Below are 13,856 nucleotides of genomic sequence, written 5' to 3'. Positions count from 1 at the left end.
TTCACTGAAAGTGCACTTGGAAGTTCAGTTGCTGTAGATCTGAGGAGGACATGCAAGGAAAATAAAAAAGAGCATTTTAGATGGCTCATGATTGGATAATAAAATCAGCAGAGCTTCCCCTCATTTCAGATCTACCCCTCAGATTTACAGCGACTGCACTTCCAAGTGCACTTTCAGTGCAATTGCAAGTGCACTTTGCACTTGTAGTTTGCACTTGTTGTGCAAAGTGGATTTGCCTTTCGTAAATAACCCCCAGAATGATGCAGAATCTTGTATTTAAGGACTTATGTGTCAAGATGTCAAGATGGCCACCAGAATCTGTGATTTTGGGATCCAATAAGATATTCTCTCCTCAGAACAGCTGCCTAGAAATCATAGCAGGGAAAAAATGTGTCATTTTCTGCCAGGCCGAGAAAATGGCACAGTGCTGCCTTCTGGTCGGTAGATATACTGCAGCCTAACACCTGCAGCTAGATTAAGGCTTACCTGTAGGTGCTTGAAATATCTCCCAGACCTGCACGGTCTAGGAGATATTGGCAAATCGGCTTATGACTATTTCTTCTGTGCCGGAGTTAGAAAGGGCACGCTGTGCCGCTTCTAACTCGGGTCATGCCGTGAGTGGAGGCTCCCAAGCGCATGCGCGGGAGTGACGTCACACGACTCCGGCCACTCACAGAGCCGGAGTTCGCAGCCCCGGAAGGAAGAGGGGTGAAGAATGGACGCTTGCTAGTCGCGAGGAAGACGGTGACATCACAGGCTTCTCCTGCAGGTAAGTGTCACATTATGGGCTACTATGCGATGCATAGTAGCCCATTATGCTTTACCTTTGCAGGGAAACAAAGAGGAAGTAACATCCATCAGCGTTTACTTCCTCTTTAACAGAAGCATCCGAAAACACACATAGGCCCAGATTCACAAAGGAGATACGACGGAGTATCTCAGATACTCCGTCGTATCTATGCGACTGATTCATAGAATCAGTTACGCATAGATAGCCCTAAGATCCGACAGGTGTAATTGTTTTACACTGTCGGATCTTAGGATGCAGTACCACGGCCGCCGCTGGGGGGAGTTTGCGTCGTAAACCAGCGTCGGGTATGCAAATTAGGAGTTACGGCGATCCACGACGGTTTTTCGCGTTCGCTTCATCGCCGCTAGTCTAGTTTCCCGTCGCAAAGTTAGTCGTCGTTTTGGGTGCCTTAACTTTAGTCAGCAAACGTATTGCTGTCTAAAGTATGGCCGTCGTTCCCGCGTCTAAATTTAAAATTTCACGTCATTTGCGTAACACGTCCGGGAATACGGAAGTACGCTACGCATGTCGCCGATCGCAAAAATGACGTCAGTTCGCGCAAAGCACGGCGGGAGTTAAGAAACGGAGCATGCGCAGTAGGTCCGGCGCGGGAGCACGCCTAATTTAAATTGTACCCGCCCATTCGATTTGGACCGCCTTGCGCCAGACGTATTTACGATACACCGCCGCAAGTTTTCAGGTAAGTGCTTTGTGGATCGGGCACTAAAACTGAAAACTTGCGGCGGTGTAACGTAAACGGCTTACGTTACACTGGCGCAATTGTACCTGAATCTGGCCCAAAGTCTTTGCATCTGAACGTCTGTAGATGGCAGAGAAGCACATGGCGTGGAATTTTAAGGTTGGATAAAGCTGTTAGTGAGTCCTTCCACTCAAGCCATAGGTTCTTCCTGTCTGTGGGGAGACTGTGGTCCCAATCTAATGACTCACAGCTTAAGGGGCAGATCCACATACCTCCGCTGCGCCCGGCGCAGATGTAAGATACGCTACGCTGCTATAACTTACTTGGCTTTGGTTTGAATCCTCAACGAATTTGCGCCGTAAGTTACATTTAATTTAATTTTCATTTAAATGAAGCGCGTCCCCGCGCCGAACGAACTGCGCATGCGCCATCCGTAAAAACTCCCAGGGTGCATTGCTCCAAATGACGTCGCAAGGACGTCATTGTTTTCAACGTGAACGTAAATGGCGTCCAGCCCCATTCACGGACGACTTACGCAAACGACGTAAAATTTTCAAAATTAGACGCGGGAACGACGGCCATACTTTACATTGAGTACGCCACCATATAGCAGCTTTAACTATACGCCGGAAAAAGCTGAACGGAAACGACGTAAAAAAATGCGATGGCCGCTCGTACGTTCGTGGATCGTCGGAAATAGCTAATTTGCATACTCGACGCGGATTACGACGTGAATGCCACCTAGCGGACGACGAAAAATTGCATCTAAGATCCGACGGCGTACGAAGACGTACGCCTGTCGGATCTAACATAGATGCCGTCGTATCTTGTTTTGGGGATACCAAAACAAAGATACGAGGCGCAAAATTTGAAATTACGCGGCGTATCAAGAGATACGCCGCGTAATTTCTTTGAGGATCTGCCCCTAAGTCTCTAAGTAGTGCCTTACCCTAGATGGTGACAGGTGCTGCAAAGCCTAAAGGATCATACAGGCTGTTTATGGTAGACAGGACACCTCAACGGGTAAAGGGTTTTTCTTCTGTGTTTACTTGGAGTAAAGGTGTCAGATCTTAAGTCCCAAAGCAAACCAAGGCTGCGTTGCAGGGGAAGTGAGTCTGTGCCTAGATCTAAGTCCTTTAGCTCGTTAGAATGATCTTGGACAGGGAAGGCTTCTAAAACTTCTCTACTGTTGGAAGCAATCTTGTGGAGTCCTAAGTTGGAACAAGCAAGCATTGCCTGAGTTCTTTTGAGGAGATTGATTGCAGCTTCATTTGTGGGTAGTGATTTCAAGCAATCGTCTACATAGAAATCCTTGTCCACAAATTGTCTGACATGATCTGACCCATACTCTGACTGAGGCCATATATAGCAACTGCAGGGGAAGGACTGTTGCCAAATATGTGCACCCTCATGCGGTATTCTGTGATGTCTCCAGAGGGGTTGTTGTCCCTGAACCAGAGAAACCTCAGAAAGTTTTGGTGTTCTTCTTTAACAAGAAAGCAATAGAACATTTGTTGTATGTCTGCCATGAATGTGACTGAATCTTTGCGAAAGTGGAGAAGTACTCCTAATAGTCTGTTGTTAAGGTCAGGGCCAGAGAGAAGGACATCATTTAGAGAGACACCCTCATGCTTGGCACTGGAATCGAACACCACTCTAATCTGCCCTGGCTTCTTAGGGTGATAGACCCCAAATATGGGTATGTACCAACATTCCTCTGAGTCTTTGAGGTTTGGGGCTATCTCAGCATGACCATTCTGGAATATTTTCTCCATGAAAGAAAAGAAATGTGCTCTCATCTCTGGTTTTCTTTGAAGAATGTGTCTTAGGGAAGTGAGGCGTTTATATGCTAGTTCTCTGTTAGTAGGCAAACGTTGTCTTTGTGGCTTGAGGAGAAGAAGTGCAACCCAGCTATTAGTCGAGTCTTTCTCCATACTCCTTTCCATAACTTCTAGGAAGACCCTATCCTCAATGGACATTGCTACCTAGTCATCTTCCTTTGTTCTCCTGAACACTGTGCTTTCTAAGTCGCTTTGGTCACTGTCATAGATATTGCTGTCACAGAGGGGACTTAGGAAAGGAAGAGGTACAGGGTTGTTGTGTGGTAGCTCCTTTATGAGGATGTGATTTTTACAGGTTTGGAAAAGAGAAGGACGACCGTTCTCGAGGGTACAAGTTAGCAGTTTATTAACGGATGCCAGTTTGTGTGCACCTTCCAGGCAAACATCACCTATAATGACCCACCCAAGATCCAGTTTTTGGGCATATGGGGCGTTTCGAGGACCGTTGATCAGTTTTCTTACTTTGTGGACTTGCAAGATATCTCTCCCTAGGAGTAAGATTATCTGAGCCTGATCATCTAGTTCTGGTATGAGGTGTGCTATGTGATTCAAATGAGTCTGGTGAGCTGCTGCATCTGGTGTGGGAATCTCTGATCTGTTGTCTGGCATCTGGTTGCACTCTATTATGGTCAGTAAGGGTAGGCATGTCTTACCATCCAAAGACTCAATTTGTAGGCAGTCAGCTCTTTTCCCCGCCGTTTCCACTGTACCTTCATAAGTCCTAAGGGAGTAAGGGCTGCTGGGGCCTTTAAGGTTTAGAATGTCAAAAAATACTGATCTAGCTAGTGACTTATTACTCTTATCATCCAAGATGACGTAGAGCTAGACTGCTTTGTCTCTGTGTCCTTTTGGGTAAACTCTCACTAAACAGATTTTGGAGCAGGATCTGCCAACTGTACTTCCTTTGCAGACTTCAGTGCACTGTGAAGTGATTGCTGTGGCTGCTCCTTGTCACCATGAACAGGTGGGAAGGTTCTTGGAGTAGGCCTTGGGTATAGAGCTGTGTTGTGCTCTGTGCTATCACACACTATACATTTGACACTGGCCTTACAGTCCTTGGCGAAGTGTGTGGATGAAAAGCAGCACTTGTAACAGATGTTGTTCTTTTTTAGGAAAGCTTTGCGATCCTGGATGGTCTTTGTCCTGAAGGCCCTGCATTTCAGAAGAGGATGTGGCATCTTATGTAGAGGGCAGAACTTAGCAGGGTCGCTGTCTTGATCCTCTGCAAATCTGTGGGAAGGAATGTTAGTTTTGTGCACTGTTTTGATTTTTTTGGGGCCAGAAGAAGTGGTATAAGACACTGGAAAAATGAAGCTGGGGTCATCTTTCGTTTCTGCTTGTCTGTCTACAAAGTCCACAAACTCACTAAAGGGTGGAAAAGGCACATTGTGTTTTCGTTTGTAGTTACAGCCATGAGCAATCCATCTTTTGTGTAACTTATAAGGACGTTTTTGTGCTAAGGAGTTAATACCTCTAGCAGAGTCAAGATAAGAAATGCCAGGTAAGTCCCCTTCTGCTTTAGCACCTTGTAACTCCATACACAGGTCACTGAATTCTCTGAGTCTTTAATAACCTCTGCTAGGTATTTTTGGGAAGTCCTCTATCCTTTTAAAGTGTACTCTCTATAGCCTCTGGTGAGCCATAACATCTATCCAGTCTGTTTCAGGTGTTTGTAAGGCCTATCTCAGGGTGGTTTATGTAAATGTCTTTAATCCTGGCATGTTCAGCAGAATCATTGCCAAGCCACTTTACAGGAGTTCTATCTGTTCCCTGCAGGATAAATCTAGACCTTGAATGACACTCTGGAAAGGGGGTCGCCACGCCCTGTAGTATTGAGGGCAATTGCTAAATTTGACAAGTCCTTGGGTAACTAACTCATGTTTGGCAAGGAACTTGGCAAAGTCTACAGTAGCCTGATTGGCACTGGGGTAGCTGCTGGTGTATAAGCGTACCTGATAGAAGTCTCTTCGCGTTGGACTCATACTTGCATAAGGTTGGCAGTTTGTACCGGCTCGTTGTATACCCTTTTGGGGTGAAGACAGGTGTTCGATGTTTGTATGAAGGCTGGGTACCTTGTGGAGTAGAAGGTTTGGTTGAGACTGGAACTCTGTCAGATTTTTCTTGCTTGTAGCACTGGGGTCCAAGGTCGTCACAGTGCTGGTAGACATAATCTGATGTGCATTGCAAGGAATCTTGTTGGTCCTCCTCTAGGCCTGGTAAGCTGCTGTCTACTCTTGGCTCATCATAGACGGCTGCTTTTATAGCTTCTGCTTCTGCAATAGCAGCAGCAGCATCTCGGTCCACTGCCAGCCTTTCCATGTTAGCTTCTAGGAAAGCTTGCTGCAATTTCAGAGATGCCTCTTGCTGAGCTAGCTCGGCCTCCAGGTGTATTCTTTGTTGTTCTTTCTCTTGCTCCATGCATACTTTTTCCTTCTCTTTTTCTTGTTCCTGTCTCACCTTTTCTGCTTCCAGGCGTATTCTTTCCTTCTCTCTTTCTTGTTCCATGCATACTCTTTCCTTCTCTCTCTCTTGTTCCTGTCTCACCTTTTCTGCTTCAAGGTGGGTCTTTTCTTTTTTCATCTGCAGCTCTTGGTCTGGGAATGCGGCCCTGGCTCTTGCTGCTTCAGCTTTTAAACGGGCGATAGCTGCTGCATTTGCGACAGATGACTTAGATGAGCTTACTCATGAACATGTTTTGTAAGAAGATGTCCCACTGTGAGACATGGCTGCGGGGAAGAAGCTGTCTTGCTGTATAGACACTGTTCTAGTGTCGATGCTGCTTGACAGGGTGCATCTCTGTGTAGCGTGGCTGTTTGCTTCGCCTGCCGCAGGCCTGTTTCTTTAAGGCTTCTGACCTGTATGGATACTGCGTAGCCCCGGGCTGTACAGACTTCCGAAGTCAGCTTATCTTCCCTCCAAGGTCAGCTTAAAAATTTTACCATTCTGTCTCTAAGGCAGACATCTAAACCTTCTTGTCCCATAAACTTCAGATACCATATTTCTTTGATCTCAGTTTTATTAGAATAAGCTAGGTGAAACTACAAAATAACAGAAATAGACCTTAATAAGTACAATATTGCATACAATACAGCATACATAGCAGAAACAACGATATACAATACAAGATGACATAGTAAAAATGTACGTTTTAAGTTCTCCAAGGGGTGATGGCGATAGATTGAGCAAGACATGTCCTGCTCCCTGCAGTGTCTTCTCAAAGCATGGTGGCTTTTTTCACTTCCTGTGAAGATTCTACCCAGAATTCCCTGCTTACTAACAACTTCCTTAACTACACACACAGTGAATCAAATAAACAGAACTGAAGCAATACCAAAAAAGGACGCTAGATGGCGCCTGCACTCCGCATTTGATTGTCTTATGTAAATTACAAACCTTAAAAGCGTTACTAAAGGAATTATTATTTTTTAAATAACAAACATGTCATACTTACCTCCACTGTGCAGTTCGTTTTGCACAGAGTGGCCCCCGATCCATGTCTTCTGGGGTCCCTCGACGGCTGTCTCTGGTCCTCCCCACAATTAGTCACCACAGTCATGTGAGAGCTCGCATGGTGGTCACTAATTGCGGGCGCGCTCCCGTGATACAGTGAGCGGCCTTAACGCTCACTGTATCACTCGGCCCCGCGTCACTGGATGTGATTGAGAGCAGCGCCAGTGAATGGCTGCGCTGCTCTCAATCCATCCGCTCTAGCCAATCAGCGGGCAGGCTGAGCGGCGAAGAGGATCGCGGGATCGGGCACGGGACTTTCAAGGGGTCAGGTAAGTATAAGGGGGGCTCGGGGGGGGGGGGGGGGGCAGCAGTATCAGATGTTTTTTCACCTTAATGCATAGATTGCATTAAGGTGAAAAAACATTTTCCTTTACAACTCCTTTAAATTTTATTTTTAACAACACGGATACAGGTAATCAGAATATAAGTCTTGTGGACAGGACAATCACTTGTCTACCATTGGCTATATTTTCCATTCTTGCACACATGGTAAAATGCACATTTTGGACCTGAAGATCAGTTGCCCCCCCCAAACAGTATATGTTTTCTGAAAGAAAAGACCCTGGAGAATATTTTTTTTTTCTGCCAATAAATACCTTATACAGCCCAATCTCTGTTTCTTGTCTGGTTAAAAGCCTTGGTTTATGACATCATGCACAGCTCTCTCTCACTCTCATGAGAGTTTTCCAGGAAGGGAGGGGGGATGAGTCATAAGAGGGCCAATGAGAGGTGCATGGCTGCAGAGCTAGAGGTGTGCCTCTGTGTGTCTGTGAAAATCCAGGAAGTGAACAGGCAGTAGCTTCAGCTGCCCACAGTTAAAATGGATGCAGCCAGACTCAACGGAGGGAGATTTCTGCCGCATATTTGGCAAGTACAGAATTACAGTATATATAAAATAATATGCAAAGTGATTGGAGAGAAGCTTCAGAATGGCAAAGATGTTTTTTATTACAAATTATGTGAGCAGATTGCAGATCCTCTTTAAATTTCCTCTTACTTCCTTCTTTTTTTTATGGTAAAGTCTGCTTTCTTCTATATGTAACTGGGAACGTGTCCTCTCTAAAATCTTTATACTAGACATACATATATATATATATATATATATATATATATACGTTTGGGAACTCCTTCTGCCATGGAAGTCTGTCAGGAAAACTTACTATCAAATACTTACCGTAATTTTCATTTCCTGATGGACGCCATGGCAGCCCACGTTTGGGAACTCCTTCTGCCATGGAAGTCTGTCAGGAAAACTGAAAATTTACTATCAAATACTTACTGTAATTTTCCTTTCCTGATGTACCCCATGGCAGCCCACGTTTGGGAACTCCTTCTGCCATGGAAGTCTGTCAGGAAAACGGAAAATTTACTATCAAATGCTTATCGTAATTTTCCTTTCCTGTTGGACGCCATGGCAGCATACGTTTGGGAATTCCTTCTGCCATGAAAGTCTGTCAGGAAAACTTAATATCAAATACTTACCGTAATTTTCATTTCCTGATGGACGCCATGGCAGCATACGTTTGGGAATTCCTTCTGCCATGGAAGTCTGTCAGGAAAACTTACTATCAAATGCTTACCGTAATTTTCATTTCCTGATGTACCCCATGGCAGCCCACGTTTGGGAACTCCTTCTGCCATGGAAGTCTGTCAGGAAAACTTACTATCAAATACTTACCGTAATTTTCATTTCCTGATGTACCCCATGGCAGCCCACGTTTGGGAACTCCTTCTGCCATGGAAGTCTGTCAGGAAAACTTACTATCAAATACTTACCGTAATTTTCATTTCCTGATGGACGCCATGGCAGCATACGTTTGGGAACTCCTTCTGCCATGGAAGTCTGTTAGGAAAACTTACTATCAAATACTTACCGTAATTTTCCTTTCCTGATGTACCCCATGGCAGCCCACGTTTGGGAACTCCTTCTGCCATGGAAGTCTGTCAGGAAAACTGAAAATTTACTATCAAATACTTACCGTCATTTTCATTTCCTGATAGACGCCATGGCAGCATACGTTTGGGAACTCCTTCTGCCATGGAAGTCTGTTAGGAAAACTTACTATCAAATACTTACCGTAATTTTCCTTTCCTGATGTACCCCATGGCAGCCCACGTTTGGGAACTCCTTCTGCCATGGAAGTCTGTCAGGAAAACTGAAAATTTACTACTTACCATATTTTTCCTTTCCTGTTGGACTCCATGGCAGCATACGTTTGGGAACTCCTTCTGCCATGGAAGTCTGTTAGGAAAACTTACTATCAAATACTTACCGTAATTTTCCTTTTCTGTTGGACGCCATGGCAGCATACATTTGGGAATTTCTTATGCTATGGAAGTCTGTCAGGAAATACAAAAATCCCATGGTAAATGTTTAGATTTCATTTTAACATAGTATGTGTGAACGGCTATTTCCAACCCATCACTGCACTTTGCACACCAATTACTATTAAACTATTCTTTTGACCAAGCAGATTAGATTTTAGAAGCTTCTTTTATATTCTAAAATTTTAACCAGCATGCCAGTAGTCTTCAACTTGCTGCAATGTGTTTGCATTTGCACATCAGGTGTGATTTTTCTCCATGCAAGCCTTCTCTCAGGCTTTGTTTTCGTTTCCCAAAAGCCGGTATTTTGAATGACCAAAAAAAACCTGCCTTGAGATAAGAAACAAAATGGAAGCAGCAATCATGTGCTGCTACCTCTTTAAGAGTGCATTGCTGCTAGCCGATTTTCCAGCACTGCGCAGGCGTAGAGCCCTCCTCCCCACGCCTGCGTGCTTGCCCTTTTCCCGCCCTACCATGCTGCGCTTGCGCCTTACTCCCGCTTTACGGATTGAACTAATTCACACAATGGAATGGGGAGTTTTCCCCTGCAGTTGTAATGAAGTTTTCTCGGTAGTGTCTTACCCACGAAGTGCCGCTAAATCTTCTGCGTTGTTTAGGTGGACAAAATAGACGGGTAACTTCGACTTTTTCCTTTCCGAGTACGGTACTAGCAAATGTATTGGTACGTTCTAGGAAGCCCCCTCTGTGGGTTTTTGGTTGTGCCTTGACCCACCCCCTCTCTCACCCCCCCTGCGGAGTGTTGCAGTTGGACGGGTCCGGGGCCGACATGGCGGAACGGCGGGATACAGAGCCCGGGTTGGCCGGGGGGTAAGGGAACGTGCTGTGGGAGGGGTTGCTGGGTATGTGGGGGAAGAAGGAAGAGATAAATGGCGGAAGCCGGGTTTGTTTTGTACATGCTGTGTGTGAGGTGACCCTGTATTTGTATGTATGTGACCGTATACCATGCTCCCCCTCGGCTCCATGTACCTCTGTCCTAGGGGACTAGTGCGGGAGGCGCGCACTGTGTTATATAGGACCGCATGTATTGTTCTGGAGGGGGGACGCTGGATTGTCTGTACGGGCGGCGTGCGCATCCACATCTAGTCTAATAGGGGAGTTAGATCTCTATATGAGAGGGAGTCTATTGTCATACTATTGCCGTAGCTTCCTGAAAGGTCACCGATGGTGTTTACCCACATTGCTTGTCTGTGTAAAGTATGCCAGCCGGCTACATACAATGGTCACTTAGGTAGTAACACGTGCTGAAGAAACCAAACAATAAAACTCTTCTCTCTCTCTCCTGATATCCCCCCCCCTTCTTCATCCCTCCCTGGGCACTTTGAAAGTTGGACAAGCCGCTGTGCATGGTACCCAATCCTCATCTAGCTTCAACTTGCTCAGTGAAGCTTTGAAAATGAAAGCTAGAAGCTGATTGGTTGCCATGCACAGCTGCTCCAGTCCTAGGCCGGGGCTTGTTGTGCTGCAGTTTGGGTGTAGTGCGGTTTGAGCATTTTGCACACAGTTTTAGGTACGCTCCCATTAACTTCTTTTAGACCGTGCATTTTTGTAAACGCATCAGTCTCGCTGTGCTGCATCTGTGATGCATGTTCAGAAAATGCATGACAATAGAAGTCAATGGGAGAGTGCATAAATTGCACCGCACTCAAACCGCAGCGCATTGGTGTAAACCCATCCATACATGAATTGATGTTTAGCAAGCATCCATGAATGGGCAGGCTGGTAGTACAGCATTCAATCTACCGATCAACTTCTGTACAAGCACCCTGTCAGGCTTTTGCTGATCAGTGTCGCTGGCTGGCAGCACTGCCAAGACCCCTATCGCACTGGAGGCGTTTTTCATGTGCTTAAAGTAGCGCCTGAAAAAAGCCTCAGCTGCAATCCCAGCGTAAAAGCCTAAGTGCTTTCACACTGGAGCGGTGCGCTGGCAGGGTGTCGAAAAAAAAAGTCCCGCCAGCCGCTTTAGGAGCACCCCTATAGCGGCGCTTTTAACCCTTCTTCGGCTGCTAGTGGGGGTTTTTAGCAGCGATTTACCGCCAACTCCCGAGCAGTGTGAAAATACTCTTGGGGTGTTCTGACGGCAGAGTAGACAGAATACAGTAACTTAGCGGGATGGATTCCCCCAGCCACAAGGTGTGGATGGGGGAATCCTTCCCACTGATCCAACAGAAAAAGACTAATGTATGGGGGAAATCCTCCTCACTGGGTGAATGAAATGGTCTGATTTAAAGTGGCACTCCCTTTTACTTACCTCAGATCTCTATCGATCCAGCACGTCTGCACCTCTTCTCTCCCCTCACCTCTGGGTCTTGCTGGGGTACTGGGAGCCATTGGCTCCCGCTGCTGTCAATCAAAGCCAGCGCGGGAGGCGGAGCAAAGTCCCAATGTCTGTGTGACTCCTTTTTACTTGGCTGATCTCTAATTCAATCTAGCTCTGTTTGCACCTCTGCAGCTAGTCACTCCTCTCACTTCCATGTCTCATTGGCTTTGCTGGGACACTGGGAGCTATTGGCACCCGTTGTTGTCAAAGCCGGTGACGAGGAAGCAGCATCAGGGCCGTGTCCCACTGTCTGTGTCAATGTACACAGCGGCGAGGCTCAGAGGCGAGTATGCACAAGTGCCCTTATGGGAAGAAACTTCTCATGGGAGCACTGGACAGAGTGGAGGGGCCAAGAGCGAGAGGAATTTGAATAGAGGTGGTTTAGGGCCAATCTGTGCAATTCTATTGCACAAAGCAAGTTAGTTTTATAGACATGTTTGTTATTTTCTCAAAAATAAATGCTCACTTTAAGCAGGTCATACATTATGCAATTTTCTTTTCTTCCACCGAAAGATAATTGTTTGATACCCCATCAACAGTGTTGATGGGGAATCCCTCCGGCTGCACTCTTGTGTTCTGCCAGTGGGGAGCCTTCTCTGCCAGCAGAAATCAATGATTAGTGTTGCCGGCTTATAGCCGGCGGCAATAATCGTTCAAGAGAAACCTAACAGGATGCTTGATGGATCGACTGGTTCTGATTTCAATCCATGTCGGCTTTAATACATTTCTCTAACCTACATTTCTGCACTTTATACAGCTTGTCCCACTACACATTTACCTTTATTTAAATCTCACACTTGTAAACATAATATTCCATATCCTGCCATGAGATACCATGACGTTACACAGTCAACATTAGATAGTCATGTAGCTTTTAAAGGCCAAACCCACCCAGTAGTGATTTCACTTTTTTGTTCTCGCATATAAGGCAATTTTGTGCTTAAGGCTGGGTTCACACTTGTCCTACAAACGGTCCTACATTGGGAGCCTCATGTAGCATGACGTGTGAAAATCAATGTTTCCCTATCAGAGCTGTCTTAACTGGTCCTACACAAGTCGGTCCGACTTTGAAAATGCTCCCGGTACTACTTTTGGTCCTACATTGATCCTACTTCAGCCAATAGAATATCATTGAAGTCGGACCAAAGTTGTATCCTGTTCATGAAAGTAGGATGGATGTAGGACCAATGTAGGATAAATGTAGGACCAATGTAGCAGAGCAAAGTAGGATGAAAGTAGTGTAGTAGTGTGAACCCAGCCTTATCTGCAGTTTGTTCTGTGTAGTTGACAATGTTTTGGGTTCTTATTGCCAGTGTTAGTAAGCATAAAGGAGTATGTTCCAAAATTCAAATGTTAAGAGTTAAGAATTTGAAGGCACATGATGGAAAATGTATCGCAAACAATTTTTAAATGGTGTGTCTCATTTGAGAAATTCCATTCAAACCAAAATTAAATGTTAATTTACCACCCCCGCCCCCCATTTTTTCTTCTCTCTGCCTCAGCTTACCTGGTGGTTTTGTAAGCACAGTTTGGAAATTTACTAGCTACTGTATCTAGCTATTGGCACCGCTGGGTCCCGCGCCGCCATCCTGCTTGTGACGTCATTGTGATGCCCACCTGCTCTTCCTGGTTGAGCTGGTGGGTAATCGCAATGATGTGCCACTAAGCCCATCCGCTTCCAACATACTGAATGAGAGACACAAGGTCTCCTGGCATATGTGACGTGCATATCCTCGGGGGCCATTTGTGGCAAATTACATGCATTGAGGGGTGGGGCCGAGCTGTTTGCAGAAAAAAAAGGTAAAATAAAAAAACTCTGGTATTTGTGTAGAGGAGGGTTGGAGCGGGGGAACTTGTCAAAACAGGTGACGTTCTGTTTTAAATGCAGTCACTTTCTGAAGTACTTTCTAACTAAGTTTGTGAGATTTTGTTGGCATTAGCAAATGTACTGGTTAGATTTTTCATACAGTGCATTGGAAAAGTATTCGTACCCCTCAACATTTTCCACACTTTCTCATGTTACAACCAAAAAATGTAAATATATTTTATTGGGATTTTATGTGATAGACCAACACAAAGTGGTACATAATTGTGAAGTGGAAGGAAAATGATAAATGTTTTTCAAAAATTGTTACAAATATATATCGGAAAAGTGTGGCGTCCATTTGTATTCAGCCCTCTTTACTCTGCAACCCCTAACTAAAATCTAGTGGAACCAATTGCCTTCAGAAGTCGCCTAATTAGTAAAGAGTTCACCTGTCTGTAATTTAATCTCAGTATAAATACAGCTGTTCTGTGAAGCCCTCAGTGATGTGTTCGAAAACCTTTAGTGAACAAATGGCATCATGAAGG

General features: G+C 45.2%; 1 protein-coding gene across 3 annotated transcripts in view; it reads left to right on the top strand.

Annotated features, from left to right (window-relative positions):
- Positions 1–9,659: 9,659 nt before the first annotated feature.
- Positions 9,660–13,856, top strand: part of ZMYM4 (zinc finger MYM-type containing 4) — a 142,862-nt gene continuing 138,665 nt past the window's right edge. The window contains exon 1 of one of the 3 annotated variants that reach the window (XM_040337306.1): positions 9,660–9,800. The gene's annotated coding sequence lies outside the window, so the exon portion shown is untranslated. Of the gene's footprint in view, positions 9,801–9,888; positions 9,995–10,016; positions 10,068–13,856 lie in introns of those variants that run through there. The other 2 variants (XM_040337305.1, XM_040337307.1) reach the window with 2 other exon arrangements.

This window comes from Rana temporaria, chromosome 2 (genome assembly GCF_905171775.1).
Source record: "Rana temporaria chromosome 2, aRanTem1.1, whole genome shotgun sequence".
In the NCBI taxonomy this organism is placed as follows: Eukaryota; Metazoa; Chordata; class Amphibia; order Anura; family Ranidae; genus Rana; species Rana temporaria.
This window is presented reverse-complemented; position numbering and strand designations above follow the sequence as displayed.